Here is a 15,609-nt window from a genome sequence, read left to right on the forward strand (position 1 = left end):
CCTGTTCCTTCAGCTCTGGGTTAGTCACCCCTACTTGGGCTGAAATCTGCCCATAACCCTGTTATGGGCAGGCGTTCCCAAGTGTGCACAGTTCCTCTTTCAATGTCCGAGGAAACACCAAAGAGCCAGAATGTAAAGTCCTACGCGCCCAGCGTTACAAGGCAGGGTTTTTCCAGTCTGGTGTCTGCTTGAGAGTCACAAAAGTTCATGCTGAGGCCTGCATTCATCTGTTACCCACTGTCCCATCTCTGCATAGTACAGCCAGCTGTAATGTCCAATGGGAAAAAACCTCCAAAATTAATATATAGTGCTATCATACCAAGGGGCATCTGTGAACCTCAAACACCAAGGAGCACATACCATGCTATCAGAGTTATTGCCTATTTCAGAACTAAACAAGTCAAACATGCAGATTCCAATATTAATGAATTTGTACTTTTCCTCCTCACAAACCACCTGCGACCTCAATAAACACCCACATGCACACTTTAAAATTTATCATCTGCTCCCCATTGTAGGCACAAGTACCTAGAACCTGGTATTGTCTGTAGCAAAGCACTGCGTACCACTCATTTTCCAGCTCCTTAACTTTCAAGGGATCATGTATTGCATTTCAACAAGTCTCTCTCTTAAAGTAGAATTGATACAGCTGCTTCTGTTTCTGGTTAACCCTTACATGTTACAGCTCAACTCAGTTGATCATTACTGTTTGTTTTGTTGGGGGTTTTTTTGAGGGGGTAACTGTACTAAATCAAGACTTTCAAAGCCATAAAATATTTGCCTGACTTGAACCCCTGGACGTTTGGTGACATTCAAAAGGGAGAGACCAAATAAGTCAAGAATCCTTGAGAATCAAAGGCTGGCTCTGATTAGAGGCACCAAAAGAGGAACACTGCATTTTGGTTCTTCCTTCATAGACAGTAGGGAGCTGGCACAGAAAGGTAGCATTAATTTATCAGACATTCAATGAGGAAAAAGAAGGACGGGTCGTATACTTGTTACTTACTGAAGACAGATGCTTTTCACAGGTTCTGGTTGTTGAAACTGATACATATTATTGGATATACTGTTTGTAAGTTATAGTTTGATATTACCTCAACATCAGAAATATTTCACAGAATTATGAAACATATTCAAAAAGTCGAGGAGGCAGACTAATAAGATGACTGTTGGTTGGCAGTGTTATTAGTTTGGATATTCTGCAAAGGAAAGTGTCACCTTACACTGAGCAAAACATCAGTCTTTGAATATTATAAATTATCCATTTCTAATGGTACAGTTGGCTGAAGCAAGCTGCAGAAAATATCATATTCTGCACACACACACCCCCCTCTGATAACTAACCAATATCCCAATATAGCAAACATTCAATAGGATTAACTTCCTACATATATCTGTGCCAAATTTAGCAATTAAAGAGTCAGTATTTTTCCACAGTGCTTCATTCCCACTGTATTATTTCCTCCTACCCCTAGCACCTCTTCAACTATTTCTCTTCTGACCATGATTAAGGAGGCTGTTCCCAGCAGAAACTAAACCCCAACTTTTTTTCATTTCCACTTGAATTCCTTCTAAGATGCTGTGGACAGGCATGCTGTATTCTTTATTTTGTCTCTTTTCAGTAATTTCAATTAATCTACCTCCAATTGATCCTAAATCTTTAGGACCTCTGGCTTTAGTGCCAGTTCCCTTCAAAGCTGTAGCTGGTTTTGATTTAAGTCTGGTTTTTGAGACAGCTGCTCCCTAATTTTTTTTCTGCCTCTGAAAATCCCAAACAATTGCTTCTTACAAATACTCTGACTGTGATGGTTTAGGACTCGCTTTGTCCTCGGTGCATCTGCTGTTCTGCTAGGGCTCAGGAAAGCTGATTACTGAAGTCTGCTTCCCGGCCCGTGCTTTCACACGGAATTTCCTCTCCAACTCTCCCATCCAAATTTGGGGCACGTCATTGCATCACCATGTGACAGTCAAACTCTTGATTGTGCAGCACCTTTGAGGCAAGCCCATAGTTACCTCCCGCAGTTTAGACTCATCTGAGAAGCCTCCACAATCAGTTGAGAAATCAATGATTTTTAAGGAACATGCAAACTCTTGCCCATCAGTGTTTAAGTACCAAAAAATAAAGGCCTGGAAAAAGCAGAAACCAATGAGCAGGAATGCGCTATCCTGACATAAAGAGAAGTACAAGCAAGTAACATTGATTTCCATACATCAGAGGGATGTTTGGAAGATGGACCACTGATTGCAGGGGAAGATGGAGGCACAATGTAAGTACAATCTAAGCACAATATAAGTCACCAAAAATAGTATTAGTGGTATGTTCAAGGTTCCACGCTCTTTCAGTAAATAAGTCATTGCATTTAATTTGTGAATTTAAACAAATACTGTTAGCACCTCCTATTCAGAAGTCGAAAAATAAGCTTTGCTTGCTTTCTTAACTTGTCTCGTAGTGTATTACAGTTTGTTTCTGATCAGTAGCAGAACCGACAGCGTTGTTTCCCTGCACCTGTAACAAATAGTTCAACAATAAAGTTTTTTCACTAAAACAGGGAGTTAATGCTCACTAAAAAATATTTTCAGATCAGCAGACGTCTGTACCATATCCAGGAAGTGTCCTTAGCACTGAAGTATTAGAATTCAAAAAAAGGCTCAGAAATCAGACACCAGTTATATCTTTACACCACCTTGGGGCTCTTCTTTTTTTTTTTGAAGCAGTTCTTTATGTCATTTAGTCCTGGAAATACCCACATTTTTAAAGAATAAGGTACAATCTGATAACTAATTGATTTACTGCATTTCAGTTTGTAGGGTTGAGCTCAGAACTACGCTGAAGCGCCCTGCAGGGCAGGAAAAACAGGGAGAGGAAGAGGAGTTTTCTAGTTATCTTATCTTGTAAGACTGTTTGGAGTCTGTTCTCCAGCTTCTGAAGGAAGAAATATCTTTTTGTTCAATTTCTTGCCTGGCAATGGAATTAAAGCTCTAATATTCTCTATTTAAAATTTTGAGGTGACAGCATGGTGCTAGCACTGACCGGTCTTCCGATGTTAAATGTATTTGAATGCCTTGCCTGTGCATAATTAGTCCAATGTTCATGTGAAGATCTTTTTGCATTAAAGACAAACTAAAAGAAAACCTCAGTTTCTTGGATATCTGTCTTGGTCTGGGAGTGACTACAAGTTCCCGCTGCTGTCTTTCTTACACTGATGCTGCACCTTCCTAAATTAATTTATCCTAACCCTCGGTAAGAACAGGCACTTGCCCGAGGGATGCCGTGGCAGTGGATGCTTCGGGAGTGTTATTGCTGAGGCAGGAGTGAGAACCAGCCCCCTTTGCAGCACGGTGCAGTATCGCTGCGGGGTGCAGTCAGTGCTGCCCGCCTCCGCCGGCAGAGGTGCTCGCCCCAGCCCCGGCCCCTCAGCCCTGAGCTGGGAGGAGACAGGACCAAGGTTCAGTTTTCCACGCTTTCTCCCATCCGCGCTGCCGTGGGCTTGGCTCTCAGTCCCAAGGTTTTGTGTTACCCCTCCCCAAGGAGGGACTGGTGAGCCGGGTGGTTTGCTCACATATACCTAGCTGGGCCATACGGATGACCCGGGAGTGCGGGCCGGGGTGTGAGCTGGAGCCCTGGCTCTGCTGCTCGTGTCCATGCAGAAAGTTAAATCCACTGACTGTGGTGGCACAGCTTGTGACTGCTTGGGTAAGACTCGATTAGCAGCAGAGAAAACAAAGAGGAGGAAGGTCTCCCCTACCAAGAGGGGATACCGGCACAGAGGTGAAATCACAAGCCAGCTACCGCTCTGGGAGAGCGCAGAAGATGACTCAGCATTGTGTGTAGCGTAGAAGTTAATTAAAAATAATAAAATGAAACTGTTGAGACTTTCATAGAACAACTAACGTTCTTCTACGTACCAAGAGTTTATGAAATGCACAACAAACAGCAGCTGCCATTTATCTCAAATTTTCTGAAGGCTTTTGATAAAATCTGTCTTTGGAGGTTGTTGACAATTCATCTTGTAATGAGCTGAAAACTTACTGCAAGGTGGGAAGTATGTAGGGATAACTGGCAAAAATGGAAAGCCGTTAATCGTTGAATTTGTCAAGGAATATCACAGTACAATTGGCATTTTCTATCTATTTATTTGCAATTTAGAAAAGGAAGTGAATGTCCTCATTCACCAAATTTGCTGATAGCAAAATTTTATTCTGGTGGCTCAAGACTGTGACAGACTAGGAAAACCTTAATGAAATTAGGTAATAGACAATTTTGTGGTAAATTAAATTTAGACCCATGCAAGACTGGGGACTAGACATGAGTGAATAATTATTTCTAAAACGTATTCAGCATATTTAGCTTTTGTATGTTTGCAAAATGCTAAAGATCCATTTATGGTTTTCCAAAAGTCATTACTTGTTTCAGTTATTTCCAATGTAATTGTTATGAATAATTCTCAATTCATAAATTGTTTATGGCAAGTTCTGGCCATTTCATTAGGTAGGACCTCAGAACACATGCCCTGACTCCTGATTCCAGGTTGGTGGTATCTGAAAACAGCAATGCAAACTGATTTCTGTGCTTTTAACCCCACAGCATCCTTCATTTATGCATTAATTAAATATGACAAAGAGAGATTTCTAAAAGTTTAGAATTAGCTAAATTAAGGGAAGTGAGAGAGAAATGTATGATAGAGTAGAAAATGTAGTGGTAAGACACAGAACATGGATCAGCCTTCCTTCTCCTGTTTTGTACGAGAGGGAACTGTACAGGATTTTAAAAATATCAGCTAAAACATATACTCTGCATCAGAGCTTAGCAGCAAAAAGAAAAAGTAAGCTAATAAATCTAAAATGAAGTTTAGAAAAATTACAGGAGTAAATATGGAATGGAGGAGAATCAGTCCTAGTAAAAATGGTATTTTTAAAGGAAAACCATAGAAAGACCATAGAGAACCTCAGAGAGTTTGTAGGACCCAAAATGATCAGTCCATTATCACGGGAACCTCTTTAGTGTTGTCATTTTATCAGGATGGTCAAGAAAGATTTCAATAGTTAAGAACATAACTTTAGTTTGCTTTGGAAAGGAACTACTCTGTGGGTTAAAAATAAGAAACTATGTTGGTCAGCAGCATCTAAAACCCCAGCTAATGGGCACCGTAACTGTGGGTGCTGAGAACAACTCGGAGATGAGAACTGGATCGACCTTTTGTCGTTTTATAAAGATCTGTACTGAGCCTGTTTTGGCACACATTACAGACAACCAGGATTGGATTATAAGCCATATTGCACACCTAGATTTCTGTAAATCTACCATCACACAGCAAAGTGGAGAATTTGGGAGAAAAGGGAAAAGACTCTGGACGAGGAGAAAGAGAAGCAAGCTTACAAATCAAATTACCTTACAACAATAAATAAAATACGTCTAGGTATAGGACATACTTCCCATTACAGTATATTTGGAAAACTGCCCCAGTGCAGCCTGGCAGTGCCTTGTACCTCCCTCTCTTCCCATCTCTCACATGCCCTTTCCAAGTGGACAAAGAGGAACTGGGCGACGGAGGGCAGGGAGGAGGAAGGGGCTGGCGGAGGCCCTGTGAGACACCATGGCCGTGGACAATGCCTGCTGGCAGTGCCTCCCTCCCACAAATCCACCCCACACGCCACAGGCCTTTGTTGCATGAGGCTGTACCTCTGCTTTCTGTGTTCACTGGTGCAGAAGCCATTCACCCCTCCGAGGGTAAGCAGCTTTTTCTCCAAGGAGTGCCAGCGTAAGGCGGCAGTTCATGAGGAGCGTGGTAGTTTCATTTTAACAACAGCAAGTTTATGTTTGTGCCACCTCTCATTTTTAATTCACTGCCACAGATGCATTAATTTTGTATCATTTGCATCATAAATAGAGCCTTTCCTGCAAAAGGAGCAATAAGGGTCCATTATTTTTATCTCCCCGCCCCCCCTTTCTGCTTTACTGTTAGTCACCTTTTCTACGTGAATCAATGTTGTTTCTCCCAAAACCCAGGCATGTGGGATTTATTCAGGCAAAGTGCTGATATTAAAATTGGGGCACTTCCCTTTAGCAATAAACAGTGAACAATGATGTAAAGCATTATGGTATGACAGCCATCACTTGAATGAAGAAGAATTCACACCTGACTCATCCTTCTTGCTGTCTGTCAACAGTAATGGCTTCGGATCCGGCAGTGCCTCTGCATGCTACACAACAGGTTGTGTCCTCTTGTCTTTTGGACCTGTGTACTAAGAACCTGCATTGCCACACTCCAGAGATGTGTATCAGTTTTTATAACAATTCTGTTCTCCACTGAAGCGCAAGAAAGATCTTTAACATCTATTAGATTGGCACTTGTCACTAATGATTTTTAAGCTTATTATCATTTGTAACTTTAAAGTTCTCTTTAGTTGCTTTAATTTTAGATTCTGTATACCATCCTTCTTCCATTCAAAGAAAGAGTTCATCGTCTCAGGAGGCAAAGTCATGTACTATTTTAAAAAACTCCCGAAGAAATTAAAAAGGTATGAATGAATCCTGCAGCCTAGGTGAACACCTCTTGTGCTGATGTGGCTGCATGAAAGAAATCAACACCCAGAATACAAAAAAGCAGGTTCACTTTTGGCATTAAGTTTCTCTTCCTTTACTACTCTTCCCCTGAAGCATGCCCGTGCCTCTGTTTATCTCCATCTCCTGCTTTCTCTTCTCGTCTAACTCCTGCTCATTCAGAGTATCAAAATCTCCTTTGCCCTTTGGGCCACGTTACTCCTCTCTTCAACTCCTTCTTGCCTGCAGCATAATTTTTAAGGTCTTGTCCTCCCATCTTCGTGGGTTTACCCACGCTTCCTGCTTCTTTCCAAGCATAAAATATGACCAGGGGTAAGAAAGATACTGTAGGCCCGCAGAGTTTGAAACCATTATGTTTAAGTCTGGCAGTGGGTCAAGGCAGAGATGCAGCTGCAAAGCTGCATTTTCATATGTATTTTATGCCTGATCTATAGTAGAGGTGGGCTTTGTAAACTACCTGTTGAAACACTTCTGTGATGGAAACTCACAGCACTACGAAATACACTATCAAAAAGAGAACAGGGAAGGTGAGGGGAAAGGGTAACTGCTACTCAGTGAACTCATTACTCCTGTGTGGGATGAAACAAGGTGACCAGGAAAACCCAGTCACGGGTGCCTGGCAGTGCTCTCCTACCTTACCTCCTCCAGAGCAAGTAACATCCATCCGCCGCGGGGACAGCGGTCACAGCCCTCCAAATAAAGTTGCATTTCATGGTAGATAACAAAATCTCTTCTTTTGTGCTAAAAATGCCACATTTATGGTTCTTGCCTTTCAAGAATCATAGCTTGATGTGAAATTAGTTAAAGACCAGGAAGTATGGTATATGTATCCGTTCTTGTATCATGCATGGGATACACTGGGAGAAACTAGGTTACAGTTCTGCTAAGTTATTAAATGCTCTTCTGGCTAATTGCTGTGATTATACAGACTACGGTCAGGTTCAGGACAAGAGTGCAGGTAACTCTTCAGTGGCCACTGTCGAGATAAGCCAGTACTTGCTTCCCTGCTTCCAAGCTAATTGCCTGCAACAGTGCTGCTCCCTGCAACGAGTCCGGAGTTTCCTCTGGTGTCTCACACTTTTGGGGGAGCCACTGCTACAACCACGAAGGCTCAGACTCGAGCCCTGCTGCTCTCACTTCGTATAATATTGGTCTCACCGTAACACTCCTGCAACCTCAGAGATCAGCTCGAAAGCTAGAAGCCAGATTCACAGGCTGTGTCTCAATTGCTTGGTAGTGTTCTTCTGAATATGGGAAAAAGTCATAGGAAAATATAAGCTGTTGGGAAAAATTTATAGGAAAATATAAGCTGTAAACTCAGCATTACTAGATGGTGTGCTTTATTTTGTATTCTTTGGTATCTTGGTGAATTTGCCCATATATCTGTGTTGCTATTGCGTGTTTTATCTAATAAGTGATATTAAGTAATGGTATGTTTTTGCTGGGTTTTATTTGTCTCAATTAGTATGCATATTTGAAATTTTACATTGTATTAAATGAAGAATATTAGCCAAGCAAAACTGTCAAGTATAAGCTTAAGAATTGAAATCTATACTGTTAACTCAAGGCTACCACATACTAGAGAGCAAAGCCTTTTAAAGACTGCTATACAATACATTACAGATCTAAGCTTTTCAAAGCAGGATATGCAGGATTAAGGCTACATTTAAATCCAAACATGATAAAAGGAAAAAAACAAATAGGCAAAACATGACTACTTTATAGCAATGTTATGTAAGAACTTACACGGGGAAATAATTCGTCCCCTGGTTCTATCTTGTAATGGTATCAGGAGGGAAAAAGATATTTTAAAACATTAATTCTTTTTTTTTTTTTGTCCTTATCTAATCTGATATCATAAATAATAAAATACTTTAATCCAAACTGTATGGCTATCGCCGTCACAGTGCAGAGCTCACTTTGTTTGTGAGCCTCAGTCCTGTATTTTCTGTTTCAGCACACTTTGATTTCTCTTCAGTACCAGCTCAGCTCTGACGTTTTGGGAGTTTGTGACCACTGAAATACTCAGCTTCGTGATGCTTTTCAAATAACCGCAGCATTATCTGTACTATATTCTATTTTCAAGTTTGTGACAGATATTCTCAGTACTGACTCAGTCTTGAAGTTACTTGCATTTTCAGGCAAAAATGCTAAGATTACACTATCCTTTGGGACTATGTATACTGCCTACATAATGTATATCTATTTTGTAAGCAGCTTAGGATAGGGACCATGTATTACATAAAGTGGAGCGTATAACCAATGCCCTTATTTAGTAATAACCCATGTTCTCACTCCTTCTGACTGTATTGCCCAGTGGCAGGCTGGGGTTTGTTCAGGAGAAGATGAGTGGTAGCACAATAACATCTACTAAAATACACTCATTATTCCTGCCTTTCTCGTTCGAAGTTGAAGACAAGCAAGCAGCCAGCGGCATAACCTCCTTGGTAATTGATACACATAAGAGGCTTCTAGATCCTCTCTGTGTCGTTCCATCTTCCACCTCCCCAGGAAGAAAAGCTGTGATGGAGACGGCAGCATTAGCTGTAGGAGGGTACCACTGCTCCCCTCCCTCCCTCCCTCCCTTCCTCCCCTGGGATCCCAGAGAAATACGCTGCCTTTGAAACTCACGTGCCAGGATATTATTCAAAGATTTATGGTTCCTGATTCTTGCTACAGTCCGCTCTTGCTGCTTTGTTTACTTGGCAGGCTGAGGGAGGGAGGAGGGAACTGGATTAGCCTCCAAACCCAGCAACAAAAGGCAGAAAAGCTGTGCCTTAGTTTAGTAATCTGCATTTCTAGAGAATTACTGAATATGCCAGAATTACCTCCAGAAAATTTGGCGTATTTTAAAATAGTTAGTCATAGCACTTAAGAAACACTTCACATCAAAACAGATTTGAAACCAACAGGAGTTTTGTTCTGATCTGGTAACCACTGCCACATACCATAAGAGAGGAGCAAAACAAAATGATGACACCAGGCTACTGGATTAGCAGAATTTAGTTATTATTTAAAATCCCTGAGGTTTTGTTTTTATCTACTTTACCTTTAGATGTATAAGTGTTACACAGATAAAAATAATCAGAACCACTGGGATGGGAGTATTGGGAAAAAGAGGGGGAAACAATTCAGGTTTTTGGTCAAGTGAACAATTATCTTCCCATTTGTAAAGACCTTTACAGCTGAGAGAGGACTACAGTATTTCCCTGAACATAATGTGGGGAGAGGACTGGGGTATTGTTTTTGTTGATTTTTTTTTAACAGAGGAACAAAACTACGTAGTCTTTGCTCATGGTATTAGACACATATCATGCAATGGCTCAAAACGCTAATTTGCTTAATTGCATTAGTCCACTCCCCTCCTGTTATGGGAATTCAAGCTTCAATGGCAAATTCAACCTCCTAATGAGATTATGGTGACGTTCCCAATATGAGGTGGTAGGGTGGCAGTAAAATGGGCATGGGAGCCACACGTTTCCTTGGTGACTGGCTGAGTGGTTAACCCTGGTAAGAAAGGGTGGAGGGAAGAATCAGTTTGAGTGACAGTACTTCATCCTTTAAACTTCAGTTAATGGCTGAGCAAAGCAGAAATAGTGCCAAGCAATGACCATGGGGAAATTACCCTTGTTTTAATCTCTGTCTCTTCCAGCTGATGTCAGTAGAAGGGGACAAGACAAAGGACCTCAAGCTGTGGTAAAGATCATTAAAATAGAAGAATATAAAGCCATGGACATCACTGTGCCATCTATTAAATATTAATTTCAGTTGAATGCAGACATTTTTCTTTGTTATGCTGTTTGATGCTATTATTCTTATACCTTTAATCCATTTTGTATAGTTTTATTACTTTTTTTACCTCCTTTATAATGAAGGTGCCTTCTAGACAGCTCCACCAGCTAATCAAATTGCTTTCTCTTCATTGCTCACATTGAGCTTTCAAAGCCTGAAGCCTAAGCCAACTGGAATATATATCATCATGATTTAAGTTCTGTGGAAGAGCTGAAACTGTGCCAGAATCACAGCACAGAGCTATGTTATTATTGTCGTCATACCGAGAGCAGGTGAGATGCTTTTGAATTAGGGAGTATTCAATCACAATCATGTCCAGTTACTTGTAAAACATGTAAAACGTGTGTTTATCATTCACAGCCTCCAGTGGAAACATCTAATAGTCTTTTTTGCCATTTATCCAATAAATTGTGTTAAGACAAATGTAGGGCAACATTAAAGAGATGATGTCTGTGAATGGAGAAAGACAAGAACTTTTTTGGGGGACATGATTTTTTCCCAAGGCAAAGATATTTCTGAGTCAGAGGACAACATTGCCCACATGCAATTAAGCAGTCTATAACCCACACACATGGATCCCCTGAGCCCAGTTCAGTTCACAGCAGTGCAAACCCAGAGGATTTCCATCGCAGCCAGTAAAGTTAAGCTGTTGTCAAAAACACTCATAAAGGCAAAATTGTTCCCACTTTCACAAGACTGTGTACGTGAGGAAAGACTGGAGGTGCAGGCCTGTGGGTAAACCTGAACAAAGGGCTCCAAAGGCTATGTGAATCCAAAAGTGACAGAAAACTTACTCTGAACATCGCGCACCACTGGCGGGTGATGTGCCTCTCTGGCATGAGGTTGCTGCCCGGGAGGGCGGTGATGGGGAACAGCGTCCTGGTGCAAAGGCAAGAAGAAAAAGAGAGACCATCGCTACATGAAACGAACAGCAGCAACTTCTAATTCCTCTACACTCTAATTTAGTACAACTGAGAGTGTCATCAATTGCTGAAATCTTTTCACTATTTTTAAACCTTAGGGAGCAAATGGAAATCACATTTTAAAGACAGAAACTTAATTAGGGTTTTTGAGAGCTAGTTATTTGCCAAAAGAGAAGTGACAAGGCCAGTTCTACATTCCTTACCTCTTCTCTCCTCTGGGAAGGTCTCTGATGTCTGCTGCCGATTGACGTGGTGTTTCCTTTATTGTGGATTTGGCTGCAATGGCTCCTGGCAGATCGTTTTGACGTAGCTGGTCATCAGGATTAAAATAGAAGAATCAATGGGTTTTTCAGTTTGTTTGTGTTTTTATTTTCCTCAGCGCTTTTAGGAAAGCCTGTAATTCTTATAATCATATCCTGACCTTGGTTCTCAAGATATTCTATTTTCGAAGATACCTACACTGTAATCAAAGTTGCCATTACGGCATGGCTAGGTATACCTGCAGTGGCTTTCGTCTAGCTAGATTCAGATTAAAGGTTTCTGCAACCTTTGGGCTGCTGAAGCCAATGGCAGGGAGGCTGTTGCAGCAGTGGGGCCCTTACAGCCCCGCAGGGAATGCTGGGCACCTGCTTGCGAGGGCCGTGGGCTTGGTGGCCCTTCCCATGACAGCTACTGCCTACCTGGCTCTGCTGGAGTGACACCTTCGCCTCCTAGAAATACATTGTTACTCCCATCACAATCAGATTGTCTGTAGTTAGGCCTTCAAAACATGACCTTCTTCAGTCTTTCAGCCCAAATATTTAAGTTCATGGCCGGTTTTGCTCGTTAAGGTCTCACAGTTCATGCAGGCTGAGAGTTTAGCTCCAAACGCAGCAGCTACTGTTGGGGCTGCGACACACATCTGCGGCTCCTCCTCTTCAGCTCCGGATTTTTTTCCAAAAATTTTTTCTTCTCAGCTTTCTTCAAGCTTCTTTGTTGTTTCTTGTTGGTCTAGAGCCCCAGATGTTCTGGTGTACTTCTGAAAGTTCAGCAGGATCAGTAAGTTAGCAGCTTAAGAAGTTGAGAGGCTGGGAAGAAGGCGAGATATTCACAGCACCTTTTTAAGGTATTTGATACATAATCAAATACAATCAAATATTTTGATACATAAATTAGGAGCCTAATCTCTCTTGACTTTCCTAACAGTGAAAGAGATGACTCTTCCTGACTCCACTTGGTGGAGGAATCTAATTTAAGCATCCAGATTTAGATGAGTTAAGTATATGATATGGTGACTCCTTCCCACTCCTGTTCATTTTTCCACTGCTCACATGGGTAGGAAATTCAGATGTATGTTACTATTTTTTTAGCCACGTGATGTGACCTCTTATTGCTAATGAGAAGAGATTAACCTTTGAAATGTGAGGATGACATTACACTCTCTTCAGGACTAGAGCCATGAGCTAATATAATCACATAGAGCCTAGGAAAGAGCTATGGAGACACCAGAACCTCAGATCCAAAATTCGTGTCTATAATGAGAAAACCGGAACCCTTATTCTGTTATTTAAACAGGCTCAGGATCGCAATCCCAACCAATTCTGCTTTGGCCAGGAACAGAGAATAGTTAGAGAGTAAGGATGTGAACCCCTATCTCCACCCAATGTTTGAGTGGGAGAAAAAATAATCTTCCAGGTGGGTTTTGCCATTGACTAATCCTGCAACATCAAGAATTTAGATTTTCATGGAGAGGCCTAAGAACTAAAATGAGCTCTTAAAATACAGCCCTAACACTGTTCGGAACTGAATTTTGGGTGTGTAACATACACTCATGACAGTCTTTGGCTGTACTACGTTTTGAACACAGCTGCAAGCACTCATGTAGTCATTCCCTTAGAAACATCCGTCTTGGTTATGGAAATATTAGTATTGTTAAAAAATAACTACTAGTCATTAGGAGAGCGCACCCTCATCTGACCATATGCTAAGAGAAGAACTGTGGAATATAGGCAATATTATTTGGAAATTAAAAAAAAAGGGTGTGAGGGCAAAGAAAGGCCAAGATAGGACTTTGTTGTGTTGTGCTACCATAAAATATAAACAAATAGAATAAAATGCACTCATGATTCCAATTCAGAATTTGAGAAATTCCTTAATTATGGCTCTGCCACAGATGAACGGTCAAGAACACTGCCCTTTTGATTGCCAGCAACATTTTCAAACTATTTGACATATGCTTAGGTGCTTGTGAATCCACAGGGGAGGAATAAGAAGGTATAATGTAATGGCATTAAGTAGATTTATCCAATGCAGAAAATACTTACCTACATTAATCCATCTCCCTTTTGGTTCTGCTGTCTTGTGCATCAGATGGCATGTCAAGTTAAATATTGCAATGTGTCCTGGTTTCAGCTGGGATAGAGTTAATTTTCTTCCTAGTAGCTGGTACAGTGCTGTGTTTTGGATTTAGGATGAGAATAACGTCGATAACACACTGATGTTTTAGTTGTTGCTAAGCAGTGCTTACACCAGGGACAGCTGACCCAAACTGGCCAAAGGGACATTCCATACCATGTGCCGTCATGCTCAGTACATAAACTGGGGGAAAGCTGGCCGGGGGGCAGCGACCGCTGCTCAGGAACTGGCTGGGCATCGGTCAGTGGGTAGTGAGCACTTGCATTGTGCATCACTTGCTTTGTATATTCTTTTATCATTATTATTACTATTATTATTATTGTTAGTATCCCTTCCTTTTCTGTCCTATTAAACTGTCTTTATCTCAACCCATGAATTTTACTCTTTTTTTTCCTGATTCTCTCCCCCATCCCACTGTGGGGAGGGGAGTGAGCGAACGGCTCTGTGGTGTTTAGCTGCCTGCTGTGTTAAATCACAACACAATGCTAGAAAAAGAGGTTTTGCTGCTGTTATTGGCACAGTTTTAACAAAAGCAGAGGGCTAGTTTCCTGTGCCACCACAAAAGTAGCCCTACATATATTTTAGGAAAAAACAAAGTACATACAGTTGGATTCTAGTTGAAAGATGCTTCCACTCATATGCTAACAATTTTGTTGGCAAGATCTAGACTGCGCTTTTAATATTATCAACATTTGTTCCAGTTTCTCTCTTCCATTTCAGTATGTCTGCTTCTTTCTTCCTTCTTCTCCATCCCTTCTAATTCTTCTGCTCCCATTGCAATAGTGCTCTGGAGGCTCCTGTCAGTCCTGTCCTGTAGGTATGAAACGTGCATGAGACTTTCATACGATGGCTCCTTGGATGCTGGCCCGAGGGTCTGAGCCCTGCTCGCTCAGCGGGGCTGCCTGGGGAGTGCCTGTGTGCAGCCCGTACGATGCTCAGCTAACCCCGTTCTGACTGGCAAGAGGCTGCTTTGATGGTTCGTCTGGGCACACCAGGAGGTCAGCTCAGCTAGTGCTGAGAAGGTAGGCATCACCCCCACTAACTCTGACAGGTTGACAATACAGGTTTAATACTAACGAGCACAATTTCTTCTTCCAGTACCTCATTAATATTTACTTGATTAGTCCCATGTCTTCTTCCTTTGCTTCCCCACTTCTACTCCCTCATCTAAATTCAGTCTATTTGTGATATACTCCCATCCATTCTCCATTTTCTCTTTGTTTTCTCCTCAAATACTCCTCTAATCCTCTTGCCTGAAGCAACAGTGGCCAAGCACGCTGAGCAGTTAAAGCACAGATAAGTGGTTACCGAGCTTCTGGGCCCTCGCTAACACAGCCTTGTACAGAGTTAAATGAGAAAGAAGGGGACATGATGGGTCATGTGCTCGGGAGAGAGGTCAATGTGCTAGCCATGGCTGAGACATACTTTCCAATGAAGAGCTTTTAAGGGAGATCAAAGATGAGGCTGACCAGATGTGTCTAGTGTGCAACGTGCCAGAGGAGGAAGGAAACAGGTCCAGCTCCCTGTGGTCAGCCTTCGCTGAAGCCCCTCACAGGAGACTGAGGGGATGTAAAGAAAGACGGGAAGCACAAGTCACTGAATGCCCCAAGCAACACAGGGCAGATTCGACTGTCAGCTCAATTACTACTTGGCGTGCGACATTTGAGATGTGAGGTTTGACTGCCCCACATCCCTACTCACATTTGCATTCTCCCACCTATTCATTTTAGTTACTCTTATCTTTTGCCATATAGGAAAATGGGAACCTTAATGCTTTATTAAAAAGCATACCGCTTTCAGAAAGCCATTACAGCAGCATAACCTCCTCCTCCTTTCTCATGGCAGAGCTGGGACAAATTAGACTTTCTCTGGAACCACTGACTTGCTAAAGTTTTTTGAAAAACTGAAACATACAAAAAAGCCCCATATTAATTCAAT

Source organism: Aptenodytes forsteri, unplaced genomic scaffold, assembly GCF_000699145.1.
Source record: "Aptenodytes forsteri isolate BGI_AS27 unplaced genomic scaffold, ASM69914v1 Scaffold229, whole genome shotgun sequence".
Lineage (NCBI taxonomy): Eukaryota > Metazoa > Chordata > Aves > Sphenisciformes > Spheniscidae > Aptenodytes > Aptenodytes forsteri.